At 44.2% G+C, this 14,371-nt stretch overlaps 1 protein-coding gene across 2 annotated transcripts in view; it reads left to right on the forward strand.

The window, feature by feature from the left end:
- LOC136628559 (F-BAR domain only protein 1-like) overlaps positions 1-14,371 on the forward strand; it is a 138,230-nt gene that overhangs the window by 53,291 nt on the left and 70,568 nt on the right. The gene's annotated exons all lie outside the window — the stretch shown is intronic.

The raw sequence follows: 14,371 nt of genomic DNA on the forward strand, positions 1-14,371 counted from the left end.
TAGATTTGAAAGGGGTCTCCAGGGTCATCTGGTCCCCCTTGCGAGTTTTTGGAATGAATTAGTGTTCTATATTTAGTGTAAGGTATTCATTCCTTCAGATAAATTTAGTGATCATCTTTCGCAGCTTCTCAAAGTAATACTTGGATATATCCCAAAGAATAGCCTGGACAATAATCTAAGACTTTAGGAAGAATATCCATTTTTATTGTGTTTTTATTCTTACGAACCAAGAGAGTAGAGGACCTTGCCACCTTCAGAGTTCTGACTCATGGGTCAAGAGAAGGGGTTTTATAGTTTGGCTCAAAGATTTGGTTCAGGTTGACTGGTAGCTGAATCCCTAGGTATTGTGTAGATGTGGTGTTCCAACGGAAGGGGAATTTTCCTGAAAGAGTCTGGCTTCTCTCTGGGGAATGGAGATGTTTAAAATTACAGATTTTTGTAAATTTTAAAATTGCTTAGTCTACCATATGTAGAGAGTTCCTGCAACATAAAGGGAAGACCTATTCTGGGGACAGGAGCATAAAGCAATAGATCTGTGAAAAGGGATAATTTCTGCTGCTTGTACCCTATGAAAATTCCCTGTGGTGTTCCTGATTGGAAAGGAAGGAGAGGGGGGTGGGGGGGAGCTGGATATGATCCAGGATAACATTCTGGGACCTAAGCCTATTAGAGTGTCGTTTCTAGGAACTCTCAACGAACCCTGTCGAAAAGCTTTTTACAGAATCTATATAATGAACACAATGGGATATCGGATCTACGGGTCTTTGAAATCCGAGAGAATGTTTTAATAGTATTGTCCCAAGCTTCTCTGCCCAGGACAAAACAAACTTGTTCGTTATGTATAGGGTGGGGGATATAGGTACTTAAGCGATGGGTAATCATTTTGGAGAATCTTTTAATATCATTGGTTATTAAAGAAATGTGCTACATATCGAGGGGTCCTTCCTTGGTTTAGGTATTAGTTATGTGTGCTTGGAGGTCATGAGGGAGAAAGGGACAGCCCCAGGAGACAGCAGTAAAAGCCTTGAGCATTAAGTCTGAAAACAACTCTCCACATGCTTTATAGAATCTAGGCATAAATCCATAGGGTCAGGGCACCGAGGACAGAAAAGTGAGAAGAAAAGGGGATAAGTTAAGAGTACTTGAAGGTATGCGTATTGGAACAAAAAATAACAGAATCCTGGGATCCATAGGCAGCCCTAATATAAGATTTTTTTGATTCTTGTCACTACAACATATAGTGTTGCAAGCCGTAAGTGGGGGGCGGGGGGGGGGGGAGGCAATAGCAGGTCTCCATCTCCGTTGCAAACATGGCGTCTAAATAGCTAGTAAAGAACTGTAAAAAATGTATCTGCTGTGAAATCTTTCATTTATGTCCTAATCTGTGGGCAATGGTATGTCCCATTGCTTCATATAAACTGAATTGACTCAATTTGTTACCATATGTATTTTCCTCATCACCTCCCCCCAAATAGCTTTGTCCCTCTGTCTCATCTTAGTGTTGCTGGGCACATTTTGTTTATTTAAGAGGGTAATAAACTTTCACCCCCACTCCCCCATCTTGTTCATTAGCCATGCAAAGATGGGTCAGCTGGTTGACTAGTGAAATGTAACAAGCCACTCCCAGCTGAAGTCCTGTAGCCAGAACTTTAAAGCCAGTTTTGGCCTCTTTGCCTCGCATGAGGTTGCCTCACCTGACGTGTCCAGCACTAAGTGTCCAGAAACAAGTGTATTATGCCGTTGAATGATGCAGTTTTGCAGCGCAGTTCGACAGAGCAGGGGACAGGTAAAATCCACAACCACTGAAAGGGTGGAGGAAAATACTCTCTTCTTTGCACTGATCTCCATCACTATCCTCCTTTCAAGCCTTAACACTTTCGCTCAACGCCCAGGCCCAACACACTCCATCCACATCAGCCCCCCCCTCTCCTCTCCTCACCCATGCACGGCTCCAATGCACTTTTCAACTTCCTTAGATGCCTCCAACCCCCGCCCATACCTCCAAGAAGGGGAGAGGAAAAGAAGAAAGAAAAGGCGTGCGTGCGTGTGTGTGTGTGTGTGTGTGTGTGTGGTTTTTTTTTCTCTTAACTTCTACTCTGTAGATTTTGGTGAATTTATATACCCTGCAATTGCTTTATTATGCAGAAATAGCTTGTGCAACTATATATCTAGGAGCATGTATTCAAAAAAATATTATTTTTGTTTTTGTTTTTGTTTTTTTCTTCTTTATTTCTGCTCTGTAGATTTTGGTGAACTTATATACCCTGCAGTCGTTTTATTGCTATGCAGAGATAGGTTGTGTAACTATATATCTGGGAAATCTAAGAGCATATACTCTAGGTGGTTTTTTTTTTTGTTTTGTTTTGTTTTTTCCTTACTTGGATTTTTGCTTTGCTTTGTGGGGATTTTTTGCCCTCCAGACTTTTTTTTTTTTTTTCCCCTCAGAATTTCTACTTATTTATCGCTATGTAGATGTATTCTAGTATTGTTTTCCAGATATCCGCATGCATATTTGTTTCTCTATCTGTCTGTTTTGAACCCTTTTGCCACAAATCTCTGTATGCTGGTTGTAACAGGTGGTGTAATTAGCTCTTGAACACACCCTCCATACCATTCCTCAGCCATTTCTCCTCCTGACAAGCTAACACACACAGGTATTGCTTCTTTGATTTTAATTTGTATTTGGTCTATAAATGTCTTGTGTATTCCATACCTCATAGCTGTTGACAAAGGCTACCTTAGCCGAAACGCGTTCAGCGCGAACCTGTGAGCTGTATGCTTTTTTTTATTCAATAAAGAATGGAATTTTTTTAACGGTAGCAGCTCCCCTCCATCTCTACTTTTTCCTCCAAGAAACAGCTTAGCCACCCACACAAATCCCCTAACCACATGCTCACCCTCACTACTCTGCTACTCCTAGCTCCTCGTCTATCAACACTTACCTCCTCCCTCGGCCTATCACTAATCTCTGACTCCCCCACTCAGAGATGGTAACACTCTCAATTTAGTCTTCCTCCGTCTCTGCTCTGCCTCTCACTTTACTAACTTCCCCCTTCCACTCTCAGATCACAACCTCCTCTCTTTCTCCATCAGGCACTCTAGCATCTCCCCTGACCCTCCTATCTATTGCACCTCAAGGAACCTCCAGTTCGTCCACACCCAACAGTCCACCGTGACCGTTCAGTCCTCCCGGTCCCTTATCTCTCTCCTCCCCTGCCCTAACCTGGCAGCCGAAAACTACCACACCACCCATGCACCGTGCCCTGGATGAAGCAGCACCACCCATGCGCCGTGCCTTCGACCGCAGACCACAGCAACCTTTGCTCATGTCCCAAGCTGTCTTAATCCGACGGTGCTCTAGGTGTGCCGAGCGGCTGTGGAGAAAATCAAAGCTGCCAGCAGACTTCTTCCACTTCAAAATTATACTTAAAACTTATAACCTAGCCCTTCACCATGCCAATCAAGTTTTTCACCTCCCTTGTCTCCTCACTATCCCGCAACTCCAAACAACTCTGACACCTTCCACTCCCTCCTCAGCCCCAAAGAACAGGCCCCCATGACGGATCTGACTTCTGGAGAACTAGCTGCCTATTTCAAAGAAAAAAATCGACCACTCCTGAAAAGAAATCTCTGCATGACTAGCCCCGATCACAGTCTCCTCAGAACTGCATCCAGCACTTACTCACTTTCTACGTTAGAATCAACGACAGAGGAAGAAGTCTCCAGGCTGCTTTCAGCTGCTCGCCCCACCACCTGTGCTGGCGACCCTTTAACCTCCTCTGGTCCCTTTCCCCAGCCCTCATTACTCACCTCACCACAGTCTGCAATCTCTCCCTAACCTCTGGCACTTTTCCCTCATTTAAACACTCCATCATATGCCCTCTGCTTAAAAAAAATCATCCCTGGACCCGACTGATGCTGCCAATTACCGACCTATCTAAAACCTCCCCTTCATCTCAAACAGACTGTTCCCTGGATCAACCCCTAATAGTTCCTACCTGCCAGTAAATCCGGATTAACAATTAACCTAAGATTTATAACCTATAATATCCTTCCTCTCCAGAAAGACATCAAGTCCCCTTATAAACTCCTCTATGGATTTTGCCATCACCACTTCCTTCGGCAGAGAGTTCCACAGTCTAACTGCTCTTACAGTAAAGAACCCCTTTCTATGTTGGGGATGAAACCTACTTTCCTCTAAACGTAACGGATGCCCTCTTGTTGCCGTCGTAGTCCTGGGTGTAAACAGATCTTGGGAGAGATCCTTGTATTGTCCCCTCATGTATTTATGCATAGTTATTTGATCACCCCTTAGCCGTCTTTTTTCTAGAGTAAATAATCCCAATTTTGATAGCCTCTCTGGGTATTCCAGTCCCATCATTCCATGTATTAGTTTAGTTGCTCTTCTTTGAACCCCCTCAAGCACTGTAACATCTCTCCTGAGCACCGGTGACCAGAACTGTGCACAGTATTCCATGTGAGGCCTGACTAGTGCCTTATATAATGGAAGGATGATGTTCTCGTCCTTCGCCCCTATACATCTTTTAATGCATCCAAAGACTTTATTTGCCTTTGCAGCACTGACTCGCATTGGTTACTCCAGTTTAGTCTACTATCCACTAGTACCCCCAGGTCCTTTTCCATATCACTTTTCCCTAGTGGTACCCCACTAGTGAATATTGGTGACATCCGTTTCTCCTGCCCATATGAATAATCTTAGATTTTTCAACATTAAACTTCATTTGCCATTTTTCTGCCCAAGCCCCCATCTTATCCAGGTCCGTTTGTAGTCGCACATTGTCCTCCGTTGCATTAATTATATTGTATAATTTTGTGTCATCTGCAAATATTGATATTTTACTGTGCAGCCCCTCTATCAGGTCATTGATAAATATATTGAACAGAATGGGGCCTAATACTGAACCCTGTGGCACCCCGCTAGCGACTGTGGTCCAATCAGAGTACGAACCATTTATTACCACCCTCTGCTTTCTATCATTGAGCCAATTCTTTACCCAATTACACACATTTTCACCCAATCCGAGCTGCCTCATTTTGTATGTTAGCCTATTATGTGGCACGGTGTCAAAGGCTTTAGAGAAGTCCAGATATACGAGATCAATAGATTCTCTCAGGTCCAGCTTAGAGCTTGCTTCGTCGTAGAAGCTGATCAGATTTGTCTGACATGAGCGACCCTTCATGAATCCATGCTGGTTTCTCCTTGAGGTACTCATCGATGGCGTCTTTCAGAATCCCCTCGAAAAGTTTTCCCGTTATTGAAGTAAGACTTACTGGCCTGTAGTTACCAGGCTCACGTTTGCTCCCCTTTTTGTAAATTGGAACCACGTTGGCAATGCGCCAATCCAATGGTACAACACCGGTCTTGATAGTGTCTAGAAATATTAGATATAGCGGCCTAGCTATCTCGTCACTTAGTTCCCTTAGTATCCTTGGGTGTATTCCATCGCGTGGGTGGTAAGAGTCTGAGGGCTTGGGGCCTAAAGATTTGTAGCTCCTGTGAATTACCACTGGTTTCCTTTGTAGGGTGTTGCAGCAGATCACTGAAGCATTTTTGCACCCATTCTTCCATCTTGCTGGTTCTAGCTCCTCACCCAGCCTCCTAGTGAAGATATTGTTGCCTCTGACTGTTTTCAATGTTGTCTTGATACATAAGGATATCCTTTATCACATTTGAGTGTTCCTCTGGGACTGCACAATGATCGTCTGTGTAAATATCTGATCCTGACTGACCTCTGTTTCTGCTTAACTATGTCCTAGGTGTTGCACCTCTTTCTGTAGAGACTCCAGAGCCTGCTTATTAGACTCAAGGTGGGCTTACAAGCTGTCCAGCTCCTTTTTGGTGGGAATGGCCTTAAGATGGGCCTTCTAATGCCAAACATCTAGGCGCTCAGTTGTTGGGGAGTAGGATGAGTGTCTCCCTGCTGGGGCATATGGAGGGGAAGGGCTGGAGGAGGAGGACCACTGCAAGCTAGAAGTGTTGATGGTCTGGTGTGTGTAAAGAGCCTGACACCTCTGGAGTGTTGCAGAGCTCCATCACGGATTCTCTGCTGTCTCGCTCCTACACATCAGAGGATCCAAGGCAAGAGACTCCCGCTGTTCTCCAGAGCAGGCATGGAGTGTGGCTGAGCCATACTGTGCTGATGGGGCTGAGTGCCAAAATAAAGCACAATAGAGCACAATGGAGCCCAGGTCTTTTCCTCCTCCTTCTGCTGCTGGAGCAAGGGGTCTCTTGTCCTGACCCATATGCTAGAGTAGGTGCTGAGAGGTGCCTATGAAGCAAATTGTATGCTGGGGTCTTCAGGAACGCTGGAGCCACGCATCCTAATCTGCCGTCCACTAAGCCACAGCCATCCAGCATGCTAAGGATTTAGAAATCGCATCACATCCGTTTATGCTATGTATTTCTATTTTTGAAGTGTTTGGATGTGGGTTCTTTAGAGCTCATCCTCTTTGCTTGTCCTATAGTATGCTGGGATTTTCTACATGCAAATCCACAATATAAAATCCACAACATTCGTCATGAGCATGTCCGAACAGCACGCATGAAATTACAATTTAAGAGGTTCCCCGTACCAGAGTTTGTTTTGGCCGTATGCTGTTTCTGGCATCCAGCAAAAAAATACTACTTGAGAGGAATATTGTAAGCTGTCATCTGTAAGAAGTTGCTCAGCCTCTCCATATGGTAGATGCTATTGTCAGCAATGCTCTTGTATTACAATAGACATGCTTTTAATAGCTATCATGTGCTGCAATGACTTATGCTCTATTTAACCCCCTCATAAGATAGCATGCTCCGTATTATTCAGATTTACAACCTACTCTTCACTGTGTAGTGTTGCTAATAAAGCAGCACTAAACCTAGAATTTTTTTTAAGTTCTGTTTTTATGCTTTTTAACCTAAATACAAAACTAAATATATAAGACAAGATATTTTAGCATTTGCCAGCTCTCCATTTATCACAAGGAGTCAAGGAAACAGAAATCGAGAATATTTGCATTGAAGCTACAATCTGCAAATTTTTAATATTACAAAGTCTTTTACTGAACCAGTCACTGTTTCACCTCTGCTCCTCGTCGACGACCCCTGGGCGATACAGGAGGAGGGGGTCACCCAGCGTACTGGGAGCATCCACCTGATAAAGCCCCTGGTGGGACCCCTCACAGGATAGCAGAAGCCATATTGCAGCCCCTCACATATCTGGGCATCCGGGGCCACCTCTAACCAACTGCGCAAAAGAGGGCGGCAGAGGCAACCGGCCCGTTAAAGCACCCACTTGCCTGAGGCTCGAGGGCTACCCCTCTGGAGTCACCACAGGACCCCCACCGGGCCTCAGGGGCTTAGCCTTGTGACTCCTTGAACCACCACCTCCTGCGAGACTGGCCGGACTGTAATCCAGGCCCCTACACAGAGCTCCAGGGCCCACAACCTACAGCCCTAACTGCTAACCGTAACCAGCTAACACCACCAGGTGTCTCAGGCCATCCAGTTCTCCATAACATCACGGGCAAGGTTTCTCTCCCGCCCCATATATTTTCTTTCAATATCATCGCGGAGCCATACTCCTACAGCCTCCACTAACCTCCCCGCTCAACATCTGTTCAACATGAGCACCCGAGCCAAGGGCTCAAAGAATTCTCCCGGACAGACACGCCTGAACATACACCACGTCCATCGCGAACCGCCCAGGCGAGGGAGAGCGAGACGGACCTTGGGCAGACTCCAGAACGACATCTTCTCAGCCTCCTTCACCATGGAGAGAGCCCACAGAGTCCCAACCAAACCTCCGCCTCCAGGGCCCCCCCCCCCCCCCCCGCATCCCTTCCTGGCAAGGATTCTAAACTGCAGAGACCGTGACGTCACGCTGCGTCAAGCCAGGCTTAAAGGCCCACTCAAATACAACAATTCGGTGATCTCCATATTCCTGACTTTTCCGCGAATTTACAGAAACAGAGAGCCACCTTTTATAGAGGTCAAGAAAAAATTCAAGGACAGAAACATCCCTTACTCCATGGCCTACCCTGCTCGCTTGCGCATCGTAGCGGATGGAAAAGTCCTTTTTCATGCAGTCTCCAACCAAAGCCATGGAATGGCTCCGTATGCATCCCATACAACCAGCGGACGCTTGATCCTAAATATGTTGCAGCTATGTTCTAAATCTTATTCACAATGTCGCCTCCTATAATTCCCCTGGCCTACTGGGAACAATGCGCAATTAATACTTAATAACTCCCATATCGGGACCTCAACACATAATAAATAAGATGCAAAACCTATTAGGCTCAGTCGGTGCCACTACTTCCCTTAAGGCCATAGGAATTTCCCCCATTTGTAACAACCGCTACTCTCTCGACAGAGCGTAGCTTAAAGTTTTCTTTTCTTGACATTCCGTTTAACTATCGTAATGGGAATGTCACATGTTAACTATTTGTGTGATTATAGTTCAGTTTTTGTTATTCTTCCAGAGAGTCCGCGCTGGTGCCACTATTTGACTATCGTACGCAAAATGTTGTCGCTCTTAAACGCCACATTTATAACTTGCCATACTTTACTACCCAAATGACGCTAACATGCTTTAGTTGGAATGTGAGAGGCCTGGGCACCGCCGCCAAGCGCAAGACTGTTTTCTTGTACATCAAACAATTTAACCCTCACATTGTATGTTTGCAGGAAACTCATCTTACTACAGAAAGAGCCGAATTCCTCAAAAAACCTTAGGTCCAATGGGTAAGCCACTCCTTTCACACCCCCTGGAAAAGGAGGTATCACTCCTCATCCACAAAGCAGTAAGATGGAACCCGATTAGCGCCCGTAGAGACCCCAAAGGGAGATTTATCTTCGTATATGCGGAAATAGATTCTAAACCCTATACTATCTTATGTATATATAACCCGCCCCACAACAATCTATATCCTTTACAAGCGGCCATAGCATTCGCCCACCAATACCCCCTGGCAAATGTCATCTGCATGGGGGACTTTAACCAAGTAATGGACTCAAATATAGACAGGTTCCATACATCTTCCACAACCCCTACCACAGCTAAATCCCCCCTGCAACAGCTGATTGACAGTGTGGGCTGGGTGGATCTCTGGCGCATCAATCACCCCACTACCCATGAATACACCTGTCACTCCCTGGGTCACAACACCCTATCCAGAATCGACTATATATTCGGCTCCCCACCTCTGGCAATTCACCTCTCCAACATAACACACTGCCCGCGAGGCATTTCGGACCACTGCCCGATACTATTATCCTTAGAATTCCCCCAATACAAGATCATCCCCACCTGGAAAGTGCATCCATTCTGGCTCAAACTTATCGACACCGGCGACTAAACACCCGCCCACATATCAACCTTTCTAGACCTCCACAACAACGACATCCACAGCAACAACACCCATTATGCCCTGAAATGGGACACCCTCAAAGCTTACCTCAGAGGCTGTTTTAAGTCTGCCATCACTCATATTAAAAAATCTACATCCCAGGCCGATCGCGACATCGAGGCCCAGGCTGTGGAAGCGGAAAAACTATATATATCTGAGCCCACGGACTCCAAAAGGGTGGCATGGCTTGGCATGTCCCGCCTGCATAGAATTCAAACCCACGAAAAAACCAAGCGTAAATTATTTTTCACCAAACAATATTACTTCGAACTGGGGAATCAATCTAGCCACTTATTGGCTAATCTCATCAGGCGGGAGGGCCGGGCCAGCACCATCCTTAAAATTAAAAATCTACAAGGCAAGACGCTTACCGACGCGCATTCCATCACAGAGCGATTTAGAGAATTCTATGCTGATCTCTACAGCTCCTCTACTAATAAATCCACTACAGATACCCTTAGCTACCTTCAAGATTTGGTTTTCCCAACACTCAATGCCGATCAAATAGCGCTTCTGGAGGCCCCAATCTCCCTAGACGAAATCCAACAGACCATCCAAGAAATGGCATTCAACAAATCCCCGGGCCCAGATGGCCTTCCCATTGAAGTATACCAGAAATACAGCGAACACCTTACTCCACTGTTGCACGAAACATTACTCCAGGCCCAATTAGGCAACTCCCTTCCCCCCTCCTTCTATAAAGCCACTATAATTGTCCTACTAAAGCCTAACAAAAACCCGCTAGATTGTAGCTCCTATCGACCCATTTCGCTAGTCAACGCGGACTACAGAAATGCCCTTTTTTGTTCTCTCTGTCTCCAAGAAAAATGCAATAAAAAGTGATGTATGTATTCCAAAATGGTACCAGCATGAACTAAAGTAGGTCCTGCAAAAGATGAGCCCTCGCACAACTATGTTATGTCATTTTTGTTGCAGTTTGGGCAACATAGAAACAAGATGCACCGAAAGCTGGCGAAATTTCCTTTTTTTTTCAATTTCTCTCCACTTAGTGCTTTTTTAAAAGTTTATTCAGTACATTATATGGTGCATTAAATAATACCAATGAAAAATATTTGTCCAGGAAAAAAAAAAAAGCCTTCACATAGCTATGTCGATAGATTTTTAAAGGAATTAAGATAATTTTTTTTTTTTTTTAAAGGGGGCGGGAGGAAAAATAAAAATGGGGGTGATGGTAGGTGAGCTTAGTCACTAAGGGGTTAATGGGACGCAGATCTGTAGTTCAGGAAGAAAACTTTCAACTACAGCATTTGGCAACGAACACCGCACATTAAATTTTCAATAGATATCTGCTGTCAGTCTGCAGCTATCATATTTGTTGCTGTCACGAAAAAGCAATAAATGTTGTAAATGGGCTTTTTCAGCCTTTTTAAAAGTTTTTAGTGTTAAAGGGACACTATTCCGGCAACTTGCACTCATCTAATGCCTATTGTGTCTCATCAATCTTGCAATATAGCTTTGATTATTTTCTGGCATCACATCCTGTTCAAGGGAGAACTGCTAGCAAAAATTTAAATAACAAACAAGCTATCTCCCTGTCAGGGAAATTCTGCGTACAGCACCAATCAGGCCCACCCCAATGCCCCGCTGCCGGCGGTAAAGAAGAGACACCACACACAGAGGTCTGGTATAGTTCCTCACACGGGGACATGACTGCGCACTTTATTACAGATTACATGGGGTCTTATACCCTTTGGTCACGTCACTAGGAATGGGTAATGGTCTCATTGGCTCAAATTCACCGCATAACCATATATGTAAAGTCCGGATTTCCTCCTGAGGCAGTGATAGTTATATACGTAATTAAACAGTCGTTATCTAGATACGGCGCTTCTGGGAAAACAGCCAAGCACGTGGCCTTCGTGTTCGGTTCTGTATCATCTCTGAATTTCTGGACACATCTCTCTCAGCCTTGCAAACCTTTGGAATATCTGATGTAAGGCGACATATTAAGTTTTTCTCATTTTAGCATTGAATAGAACTTGCATACAAGTATAAAAGCATAAAAAACATATGGCAATATATACATATACCCTCACATTCCAATCTGCTGCTTATAAAGCTATAGAACCAGATTGCTTTCCTAAATATAACTCTCTAAGCCCCCTTTACACGGATCGCTCAAAAGTCACTTAAATGATAGTTTGAGTGACAGTTTTGAGTGATCATCTTTGCATACTTGATAGTAACTAAGTAGCTACTGTAGAATATGTAAGTGGAGCGGGACACCGCCATGGTTACTAATAGAAAAATACACCTTTTTTCATAAACAAACAGCTGTATTCTTTTCTGCTCTGACTGCCAGTGTCAATTCTCTGTGAATTGACACTGGCAATTCTGTGCATTCTCAGCAGGACACAGGCATAGAGAATCTTATCAGTGCAGCCAGCTGATAACAGCCTGCTACCTGTAACCTGCTATACTAGTAACAGCTGATTGCTCAATTCTAGCAAGATAGAATTCAGCGAACGACTAGTGCACGAAAACTGCACAATGTCCCTGCATTTAGGCAGAACAAGAATCGCTTAAGACTGCTTTGAGCGATTTTTTTTTTTTTTTTTTTTTTTTTTGAGCGATTCTCGTTGTGTCTAAAAGGGCCTTTTATTTAAAAATATCAATGGGCCAGGAGTTTTTCAAGGGGCCTGGCAGGGCTGCCCTCTTTTTCCTCTACTATTCAATATTCTAATTGATTCCCTCCTGCTATATCTTCAGGCTAACTCTAATTTTTGTAGTATAATGGTGCTAGATGTGGAAATTTCAAGTGATGGTTTTTGTGTATGATATCCTCCTAGCCATACAGAACCCTGAACAGGTGTTTTACTTTGCTTTTAAAACCAATGGAAAAGCTGGGATCCCTGTCTCTTTTTCCAATAAACGCAGACCAGTCAGAGGCCCTCATTCTCAAAGGCGCAGGTAATTAGTCAGTTGTCTAGATCAGTTTTTCTCAACTACAGTCCTCAGGGACAATAGCTCATGCTTTCAGGATATTCTATAGTAAAAACACCTGTGGCAATGTCTGAGGACTGACAATTACATCACCTGTGCAATACTGTGGGTATTTTGAAAACATGACCTGTTGTGGGGGTCCCTGAGGACTGGAGTTGAGAAACACTGGTCTAGAGACATCCACTTTCACTTGGAGAAAACTACTATTGTCATATATATATGGAAAACAAATCTCTTGGCAATAGCCATAAAGTTGCCATATCTGTTTCAAACTTTGCCTAAATGGCTTTGACCAAGAAATCACCGAAAGAGAACCCCCCCCCCCCCCCCCCCCCCCCACACACACACACACATTCATTTGGAGGGACAAGTGATCAAAAATGGCAAATCCTACCCTTCAACAACCTCACGCCTAGGGTGGTCTTAATCTCTGAGATTAACACGTGTAATTTAACTACCATCACTTATGTAATAGGAGATTGTCATGTTCCTCTAGGAACATTACTGCTGGTTCTCAATGTGGGTTTTTACTTCTCAAGTTGGGCGGTGGAACGAAAAGAGGCGGCAAGGGGGTGTTGGAACATAAAGGGGGGGGGGGTCTGTCTTTGCTTTTTTTTTCTCTTTTCCATTTAGTACATTTTTCAAAAAATTTGTAGTGATACCTCTGTTTTCGTCAATCTGTCCGACAACAATCGGTGAAATCCGAAGCCGACGAAAACCGAGGTAATTTATTTCCATATAAATCACTTACATGTAATGGGATTTGTGTGCGGCCAGTGCGTATCTCTCATATAATGTGTGAGTTTTATAATAAGGTCATCTCTCCCATGAGTTGTTTATACCCAGGACTGCGTCGGTAACAAGAGGGCATCTGCTACATTTAGAAGAACGCAGGTTTCATCTCCAACACAGAAGGGAGAATTTCCACCCGTGCCCGTTGCCATAGGATTGCATTAGATAACGCGATCCTAGGCAGACGGCCATGATTTGTCCGCGTGAAAACACACGTGGAAAACAAATCCTGGCATGTTCTATCTCTGCGCAGGTCTCGCAGAAGCCCACACAAAAATGTCAGTGGTGGCGGGCCGGCTCCTTTCTGGGGGGGATCTCACCATTACTACTGCTGGGCAGTGTCGGGGTCCCTATTACTGCTGGGGCAACTTTTGGGGGTCCCTATTACTGCTGGGGCAACTTTTGGGGGTCACTCGCTGCTGGGGCAACTGGTGGGGGGCTGCTGGGGCACGCTGGGGCAAGGGGTCTGCATTACTGCTGGCACATTAGGTGTATCTCATCGGATCAGCTTAAATACATCCGCACAGCACAGATCTAAGCTGATCTGGTGTGATACTTCTGCTGTGCAGATGTACGTAAGCCGATCTGTTGTGCTACATCTGCTGTGCAGAAGTATCACACCCGATACAGAAGTATCACACCATTGGCTTAGATACATCTGCTGTGAAGCTGTATCACACTGGATCGGCTTAGATACACAGGGCTGGATAAAGACCTTGAGTATCATCAAATGTCCTGTGTACACAAACACAGGACATTTATCACTCCCAAAGGGGCTAGATGACACACTCGCACCCAAGTCTCGCCACAATAGTATCAAAGCTATGTGCTACCTGACAGAGCATTCTTACCCACAATATTATAGCTATAGCTTCCCATCCAGACTAGGGCATGCTACAATGCCTATTTCATCGTTATTGCAAAATAAATAAACACCCCATACAAAAATGACCAGGGGTAAACTACCCCAAATCATATACTTGTTAGTTTATAGATCCTGGGATATACTGATCCATGAATACAGATTCATCAAATATAAAGGATAAATATATAATGTACTTATTCCCAATAAATAAAGGATAGTCAGATGAACAAAAACGCTGAATAAATATTTATTATAGATCTTAATCACACATATATAAATATTGGTTAAAAATCTTGGTAATGGTGAATCACAACTACTTTCGCATTGAATATATATATA

The sequence above is a fragment of the Eleutherodactylus coqui genome, chromosome 5 (genome assembly GCF_035609145.1).
Source record: "Eleutherodactylus coqui strain aEleCoq1 chromosome 5, aEleCoq1.hap1, whole genome shotgun sequence".
Taxonomy (NCBI): domain Eukaryota; kingdom Metazoa; phylum Chordata; class Amphibia; order Anura; family Eleutherodactylidae; genus Eleutherodactylus; species Eleutherodactylus coqui.